The 10,265-nt window shown below is 31.0% G+C and overlaps 1 pseudogene; it reads left to right on the forward strand.

Moving 5' to 3' along the window:
* Positions 1–1,276: 1,276 nt before the first annotated feature.
* LOC111740077 lies at positions 1,277–1,394 on the forward strand (annotated as a pseudogene).
* The last annotated feature ends 8,871 nt before the right edge of the window (positions 1,395–10,265 follow it).

Below are 10,265 nucleotides of genomic sequence, written 5' to 3' on the forward strand. Positions count from 1 at the left end.
AGAAAAAAAATAAATAATAATTAGAGAAGAAATCAATGACTTTGAAAACAGAAAATCAATAGAAAAAATCAATAAAACCAAAGCCAATTCTTTGAAAAGATTGATAAAATTGATAAGCCTCTAGCCAGGTCACCTAAGAAAAAAAGAGAGATGATAAAAATTACTAATATTAAAATGAAAAAGAGCATCGCTATAGAGTCTAAAGGCATTAATGGATTAATAAGAGAATACAATGAACAACCATGCCCATAAATTTGATAACCTGGATGAAATAAACTAATTTCTTGAAAGACACAAGCTAAACAAACAAGACACTAACACAAAAAGAATACAATAAAACAAGCTTATCTCTATTAAGGAAATTGGATCCATGTTAATAAACTTCCAAAACAGAAACGGCAGGTCCAGATGTATTCATTGGTGAATTCTACAAATTATTTACAGAGAAAAATTCACCAATCTCTAAAATTTCATTCAGAGGATAGAAGCAGAAGGAATCTTTTCTAACTCATCCTTTGAGGTCAACTTTACCCTCATAACAAAACCTGACAAAGGCATTATAAGAAAAGAAAACTAAATGCCAATATCTTTCATGAACATAGATGCAAAATTCCTAGACAAATTATTAGTAAATCAAGTCCAACAACGTATAAAAGGAATTATATACCATAACTAAGTGGGATTTATCCCAAGAATGCAAGTTTGCTTCAAAATTAAAAAAAATAAATAAATGTAATGCATCATATCAACAAACTAAAAGAGATAAATCAAATGATCTTTTTAGTTATGCAGAAAAAGTTTTTGACAAAATTCAATACCCATTTAGAATAAAAACTCTCAATTAACTTGGAATAGAGAATTTCCTACTTGATAAAGAACACCTACAAAAAGTTACAGCTAACATTATACTTAGTGATAATATATTTGAAGCTTTTTCCACTAAGATCAGGGACAAGGTAAGGATATCCTCTATCACCACTCTTTTTCAACATTGTACTGGAAGTCTTAGATAATCAGGTGAGGCAAGAAAAAAAGAAAAGAAAGCGTACAGATTAGGAAGAAATAAAACTTTGTTCACAGATGATGTGGTCATCTATGTATAAAATTCAAAAGAATCAACAAAAAACTTCTTAGAACTTTTGTCATTATAACAAGTTTATAGAATACTGGCTAACATACAAAAATTAATCACTTTTCTATGTAACAGCAATAAATGGGCAAATGATATATAAAATTAAAAAGACAATACTATTTAAATTAGCACCCTCCCACCCCAGTCTACGGCCATGCCACCCAGAACGTGCCGATCTCGTCTGATCTCGAAAGCTAAGCAGGGTTGAGCCTGGTTAGTACTTGGATGGGAGACCACCTAGGAATATCAAGTGCTGTAGGCATGAAAAAAATAAAAATAAAAAATCAAATGCAGTCAATTGATCTTTGACAAAGGAACAAAAGGTATACAATGTATCAAAGATAATTTTTTCAACAAATGTTGTTGGAACAACTGGACATTTACCTGCAAAAGAATGACTTTAGACATAGATCTCACACTTCACAAAAATCAATTCAAAATCGATTATAGGCCTAAATTTAAAATGCAAAATTATAAATCTACTAAAAGATAACATAGAATAAAATCTAGATAACCTTGTGTATGGTAATGGCTTTATATATACAACACAAAAGGCATGATCCATGAAAGAAATAATTGAGAAGCTGGAACTCATTAAAATTAACAAACTTCTGCTCTGCCAAAGACAATGTCAAGAGAATGAGAACACAAGCCACAAACTGGCAGAAAAATATAAAATAATAATGAGATATCAGTACCCATCTATTAGAATGGCCAAAATCTGAAACGCTAACACCACCACATTTTGACAAGTATGTTGAGCAAGAGAAATTCTTATCTATTGCCAGTGGCAATGCAAAAATAGTACAAGCACTTTGAAAGACCGTTTGGCAGTCTCTCACATATTATCTAACCCATTTCTTGGTATTTACCCAAGGGAGCTGGAAATTTTTGTCCACACAAAAACATATACATGGATATTACTTATTCATAAATTTCCAAACTTGGAAACAACCAAGATATCTTTCGGTGGGATAAATAAACTATGGTACATTCCAATAATGGAATATTGTTCGGTGCTAAAAATAAATGAGCTATCAAGCCATTAAAAGAGTTAGAGGAATCTGAAATGCATATTACTAAGTGAAAGAAGTCAATCTAAAAAGACTACATACTATATGATTTCAAGTATATGACATTCTGAAAAAGGAAAAACTAAGGAAACAATAAAAAGATCAGTGGTTGCCAAAGATTGGGTTGGAGAGAGATAAATAGGCAGAATACAGATAACTTTTAAGGCAATGAAAATATTCTGTATTGATGGTGGATATATAAAGATGGATATATGATGGATATATGCCATTATATATTTTTCCAGCCTCATAGAATGTATAACACGAAGAGTGAACCATAATGTAAACTATAGACTTTGGGCTATTATGATGTGTTGGTGTAAGTTTATCAATTATAACAAATCTACAACTCTGGGGTGGGGAGAGGTGGTAATGTTGATAACAGGGAATGTTATGCATGTGTAGATGCAGGGAATATTTGAGAATATCTATATCTTCCTCTTAATTTTGCTATGAAAAGAAAATTGCTCTAAAATAAAATTTTAAAAATATATAAATTATATATTTTGTACTTATGAGTCTCCACTTCGAAGTAGGGATTCCTTTCCCTGCCCCAACTCTAGATGTGCAGATTTTATTCAGTAACAGCCCAGAGGTTCCATGAGATCACGCAAGCCCAGTATGGTCAGTTTCCAATGTTTAAGGAAAATTAAGAATCCTAATTTGTTAATGGAAACTCCTAATATTTCAATATTGACAACTAATTCAAAAATGTAAATGCATACTGAAGGTTCAGCTTATGTGACCAAAGGTAAACAAAATATACATTCAGACTGCATTTTACAGAACATCCCTTCATTTTATTTGCAATAAAATCTTCTAATAACCTTACATATAACTCCTACAATTGATAAATTGATCCCAATTGGACATATGTGACTACTTCAGATAACTCTAAATTGAAGCTCATAGTAAAAAGTTTATAATCCAATAGTGTAAATTCCATAAAATCAGGAATATGGCCTCTGTTATTCATCACTCCGCAGTGTACCCAGTGACTATAGAATTATCTGACACATAATAACTACTGAATAATTATAAAAAAAATCATTTATAAATAAATGATGAAATAAAGTAGACCTAGTGATATCTATAAACCATGTAAGCCTACATTCTAATCTCTCATTCAATTTTACTAATGGGAAATTTTCCCCATAGCTTCTTACATGTACTTAACCTAACAGTATTAAATACTTTGAATTTTTCTGGAGTACCCTTTGTAAATTTATTACTACTGTAATAACTTTAGAAAGCTAGTCAAGAAACTATAGTCTGAGGTCAAGGGCTGGACTCATCTCCTCCTTACTCATCTCCACTATCAGAACTAGAACTAACAAAAGGTATAAAATGCAAATTTTTTAAAATTATAGAATTTATTTTTTGTCATATTGCAAAGCCTGAGTAAATAATTATTTCCTCTATGTCCATAGTACAACACTGATCTTATGTTATTTAGCTAAATTTTTTCCAATTATGTCATATTTTAAAATGAACATAATTAAACAGATTTGTAATTTATGACGGCATTTTCTGATCTGAAAGATGCTTTACTCTAAAACTTATTTTTTTCCCCTCTTAATATGCTTTTTCTGCTGTGGTCCATTGCCCTTGCTGTCCAGGCTGCCTGAAATGTTCTTCAGCATCCTTTTTACTGGCTCCATGAATCTTTCTATGACACTGCAGGATTGTGAGAGGTGTCCTTTGTACGACTGGTCATATTTTTACCTGCTTAAATTGCCCATTAGACTTTTTGCTTCTTGAGGACTGTGACTGTGTCTCATCCCTTATTGTATTTATAGCCCTTAACCAACTGACTAGCCTATTACTGAAGTTCAATAAATATTTGATAAATGAATGAACAAAAGATTTTCACTGGACTCCTTAAGGAAGTAGATAATATAACCATGATTCTGAAATTTTAATGCTTATTAGCAGTGGAACATGTATATATTTCTTTTACTTCTCTTTCATCCAGTATTACAGTCATCAGAACCCTATTAACTAGAATTTCAGCATTTATTTAGAATGATGATAATATGAACACCTTGATGATATCTGACTCATTATCTATTAAATTCCTTTCAGTATTATTTTAACAACACTTTAACATACTGTATTTGGATTTAAAAAAAACATGATATGCACAATAACATTAATACAAATATGTGACTAACTATAATACCACATTTCTCTGTCATTAAAGGTAACAGATAATTCATTATTCTTATAATGATATTAATATTCTAGCTAAATGAGTCTATTTAAGTCTAACATGAAACTTCACTCTGGCTATTTAATATACACCAATTATTTCTTATGCTGATTTAATATTTTTAATGCATTATATACTTTTTTCAAAATGTAGAGAATTTTTATTTTCTTCTAGATATATTTATGAAATGAGAATAATATTTGAATAATTAGTAAGTAATAGCTGCCATTCTACACTTTTTCTTAGGAGCATATCATGTACATAATAGAATCAGAGTTTTCTGTGAAATATTTAATAATATGGAGTCCTGACGATGCATTTTAACAATGGCAAATATTTTCCTTTTGGGAGAGGCGATGTTCCAATGATATAATGTATAATAAGGCATTGTGCTTCTAATCTTGGAGGTCTGTAGATAATGAGATTAAAAACAAAATAACTGGAAGCAGTTTGCTCAATGTTAAATGCAATAAAGAAGTAATCTGAACCCTGAGCATTGGCTAGAATGGGGACAAAACTGACTAGAGGACTGACTCCCTAAGTAACAGAGCAGTCAGCCTTGGCCACTGAATTAATAAGTAATCAGACACCAACAGATGAAAAGAGCCGTTGATTGGCGCTTTGCTTATTTCATTTCACTTAGATGCAATTGTTTTCTCTTAGTAAATTGTGAGCTGAAAATAATCTGCAAAGTAAAATAATATAGACACTGGAGTTGCCCTGCAGGCATAGCACTGCCATTATGAAAGCAAAGGGTGTAGCTGGGTGGCAAAGTGCTGCTCTAAAATGAAATGTCTAATTATAATTGATGTTCTAGCTTCTGTAAAGCATGCCACAATACAATAGAAAAAAAAATTAAATTCTAGTGCTTTCAAGTTTTCCTCGGCAAGATGGCCTTTTTTGAGAAGGTCAGAAAAATGTTATAGCTACAGGTAATAGTAACCTACCATTTCATCATTAATAGTATGCAATTAACTTTATATTTGAGGGAGTTTTTTAAAATTCAGAAAATGAAGATTTGTTAAGGAGGATACCACTATTTTAATCGATACATTCATTCAAAAGGAGTTTTCAGGTCTGTGAGATTTCTCCTTTTCTTTCACTTTTTAGCCTCTTTTTATTTTCTGCCTCTCATGGTGATTATTTATAATCTCTGAATTAATTATTTTGTTTTTATTATTTCCATTTAATTTCATAATCAGTTACATTGTTTAGAACATATATTTATCCAATTCTACTGGTGAGGCAAGGTTAATGGGAAGAATATATAAACTGGCTTTGGAACTAGAAATTTTAGTCCTGTGTGTTGAATATACCAATAAAGTATCTGAATGGCGAGAATGAACAAAGCTCTTTCTTGAAAGATGATTGGTGAAGAGAACTTAATCCTAAACCCTATTTCTTGATTCTTTTCTCTGCTTTAAAGAAAAACTAAAATGAGGGCCAAGTAGTGTAACCTTTTCAATATTGATTTCCTTCAGAATAGCCAAAGCTAGTAAAGAAGGCTGTGCAGTCAGCTGTTAGTTGGAGGTTCTCCAGGGAGAAAAATAAAACAAAATAGAGCTTGTAAAAGCCACCAGAGATCTTTCCAAAAAAACTTTAAAAATGCTTCACAACAATTCCAAGGAAGAGAGCTATATAATTTACGATTGAAAGTACAAACACAACATAAGAACAGTGATGAGCTGTTAAGCTTGGAATAAATTAAAATAGATAAGTTATCTAAAGAGGAATGATTATAACCATGTGTTGACTATACTATTCAAGTTTATAAAAAAAAAAAAAAAGAGCAGTTGTTCACATCATTATTTAACTGATTTACTTAAAGGAAAATGAGTGTTTTCAAATTACCACATTAAAATGCCAAAGTCTCTTCAACATGGTCAATAATATGATATAATGTCTGTTAAGAAAGTATTTTTTAAAATTTTTATTTACATGCCAGTGATTATATAAATATCATTTCTCATTGTGGGTATTAAGTGATATGTAATTTGTTTGGAGCAATGACTGTATCTGCTACATTGACTAGTGTCACATGCTAGTGATTAAAAAAAACTGTGAAAGAGAATATGACGTAAGTTTTCTGCAATATTCTTATTTCAAAGTTTTATGGTTTTTCTGTTTATACAATAGCGTTGGTCCACCCATCTTTTAAGTCAGTAGTAGAACAAAATCCATACTAAGTCCACTATTGTTATGCTAGAAAATCTGGGTTCTTTCTCCTTGAATTACATACTTTATGATACTTAAGACATCAAAATGAGCCCATCTTAAGGCCAATATGTTTGCCATACATATGGCATTATATTTTGTTGTATAGCATCCTACTTTGAGCCATACTTTGATTACTGTGAAATTTGAACTGTCATTCTTTGTGGGGTCTTTTAGCATCCATCTCTTCATATCTATAGGCTCAGTCTCAATAACATAATCCCAACTCGCTTTAGTTAAAATGAAAAAGATACAACTTCATATTCTAATTTTACTTTCATATATAAATATTGCCATACATACAAAATAGTAATAATGTATATTGTGGTCCTATATGAAGTATAATCAGTATATTTCACTAATAAATTTCTAAATTATGAATAACTTTTATAATACATTGGTTATTAAAAAGTACTATATATTAAAATTTGAAAGTTTGATGGAAGTGACATAAATTAGAAAATTAAAATTTCCCATCATTTCTATATTTAGAGATGACTACTATTTACTATCTGTATTACTAGGGATTACTAGGGATTCCATAACAAAGTGCCAAAAAACTGGGTAGATTAAACAACAGAAATCTATTGTCTCACAATTGTAGAGGCTTGAAACCTGAGATTAAGGTGTCGACAGAGATCTCTCTCAGGTCTGTGAGGGGGAAATCTGTTCCATGACTCTCTCTTAGAACCTAGCAGTTTCCTGGCAACATATGGTGTTCCTTGGCTTTTGCTGCATCATCCTGACTTCTGCTTTTATCATCACAGGACATTCTACCTATTTGTGTGTCTGTCTCTATATATTTCCTTTGAATAAGGGTAACCACCATATTAGATTAGGGGTCCATCCTCCTCTCCTATGACCTCCTCTTAACCAATTACATCTGCAATTACTCTTTTGCCAAATAAGGTCACAGTCTAAGATTCCAGGGATTAGGGCTTCAGCATATAAATCTTGGAATGGGGGGGCACACATTTCAACCTATAATGCCTTCTCATTACATATCTTTATATTTTCTGTGCTTACATAGTAATAATAATCATAATTTACTAAGCCCAGATTCTGTGCCAGTGACTATGCAAACCAAGTCAACAATTTGTCTCATTTCAATGAGAATATATCAAATAAAATATACTAATATTATAATTCTACTCGTGAAAAAAATTTAGGCATAGAGAAAATAAGTAATTTTCCCAGTGTCACAGAGTCAAGTAGAAATCCAGGCTATCAGGTCCTTGGCTATTTGTAGAGGATTCATATTGTACATTCTTTTTTTTTACAACCTAAATCTTAAAAGTTTCTTTGCTGTTATACAGACTACTTGTTACATAAACATTCTGAACTTAGTGTCTGATAGAAGACTGCAATGGGTTTACATTAGGAAATCACTAACCAGAACTATCTGCCAAAGCCACCTAAGAGTTGGTGCTTTTTTTCCTATGACCTGTAATTATAAGTTTGGATTTTCAGATACTGAATCCACAACTTAACCGTTGTGTCAGTTGGGGGAAAAAAATAAACCTATCAGTAGTGATATAATTGCTTTGCTTTGATGTAAAATTTCAAATAAATATCTAGATTTTTATGATAAAAATTAAGTATTCTACCATACTTACTGTTTTCTATTTTGTCAGTACTATTCCCAGAACCACTGGACGGATTTCAAATGAAGATATTTTTAGAAAAATAAATATAATTAAAGAACCTAAAATAACATTTAGATGTTCTATTATGGAACTGTATGGGAAAGAGTATTGAAACAAGAACACAATGAAATATTGTTTCGTTTAATCCTCACAATAAGACTGAGATTGGCATTATTACTATTTTCATTTTATAAATGAGTAAAATTAAACATGGAGAGTTTAAGCTATTTGTTCCAAATTATCACATATTTAGGGTCAGGTCTGGGACTTGAACTTATATCTACCTCACTTAAGAGCCAGGGCTCTTGCTCTTAATCACTTTGCTATTATGTTTATTGAACTTTCTTGTTCATCCTTTAATTATTTGATTACCAATCATCTGCCTTCTAAGTATGTAATAACCACTATTCTCTATTCTCCTTCTTGAACACAGAACCAATCTGTGGAAATATACACTATTGGTTGAGAGATTAGTAGTTCACATTTTTTTCAATTCGTCAATGAGATAGGATTCAAATTTATTAAGTAGATAGAAATATAGATATGTTATTTATTCTCTATAAATAATTTAATGTTATAATAGTTATAGTTTAATACTTAGGAGAAAAAAATAAACCAATATGTTGTTTCTTTATGGACTTTTCTCTTTCTATATACAAGAAAAAAACATTAGAATTTAAGTAAGGTGTTTATATAATTTAAGTAAGATGTATATATAATTAAGCAAAGAATAGGAACGCAAATGAAGTTTTGACTGAAGGCAGAGTTATGAAGTGTAATAGTTCTAGAAAGTGAAAAGACCTCCAGACTCATAATAATTTTTTCATTACCAGCTTCAGAATTTAAAGGACATGTTAGAATATGTTATTTTTTGGCAATATATATATTTTTGTTTCCTAATACCAAAGTATAATTCCATTGAATGTGTTGTCTTAATTATTTTCCTATATAAAATAATTAAATTTTATAAAACATCTATATAGAGGTCACAAATTCAAATACTCATAAATTGAGAATATAAATACTGAAGCAGGTCACTTTCTTTAATATCTTTTATTTTGCCCCATTTGAGAGAGATATGTACACAGAATATTTCTATATCATAAGAGAAACAAAAGGGCAAATGTAATGATATAATGCAACTTACCTTCACTCTTCGTTATTAGTGCTACAATAAAGTCTGGTAGGGATTGTGGAAAATTGGAAAATCCATGGCCTTGTATAAATTAGGCAGCCGTTAACCAGCTCCTGTTATTGCTTAGTGTCTGATGCTGGACCTAATTTTGCCAGAGTGTCTGACATTTCAAGATAATCTGGAAAACCATATTTCATACAAATTCTTCCAATTTTTAAATGTTGGTTGAAAATAGTTATGTGCCAAACAAAATAAATCTACAGGCTAAATCTGTTCTTTAGATCACCAGCATGCAACTTCTGAAACATTGGCTATGGTTTCAAACACTCTGTCTGGTGTTTTTCAGAATGGAGAAGAAAATTTTGAAATGGCATCAATACAATCCTGTTTGTGACTCAGCTGTCAAAGCTAGTCATTTATTTGTTTAATCTTAGACGTTGGTCAAAGGGTATAAACTTGCAGTTAGAAGATAAATAAATTCTGGGGATCTAATGCACAGCATTGTAATTATAGTTAACAATACTGCATTATATACTTCAAAGTTGCTAAGAAACCAGATCTTAAAGGTTCTCACCACAAAAAAAAAAAAAAATTGTAATTATGTGATATGATGGGATATAATTATGAGATATGATGGTTAGCTATTGCTACGGTGGTAATCATGGCTCAATATATAAATGCATCAAATCAACACATTGAATGCCTTAAATTACACAACATTATGTGTCAATTATATCTTAATTAAAAAAAAAAAATCTTAGATACACTGCTTTGATAGCCAAGCTGTCTTCATCTCTGTTCTTCACAGAGCAGCCACAGTTATCGCGTCAAAGCCTAAGGCAGGTCATATCAA

The sequence above is a fragment of the Pteropus vampyrus genome, unplaced genomic scaffold, assembly GCF_000151845.1.
Source record: "Pteropus vampyrus isolate Shadow unplaced genomic scaffold, Pvam_2.0 Scaffold57, whole genome shotgun sequence".
In the NCBI taxonomy this organism is placed as follows: Eukaryota; Metazoa; Chordata; class Mammalia; order Chiroptera; family Pteropodidae; genus Pteropus; species Pteropus vampyrus.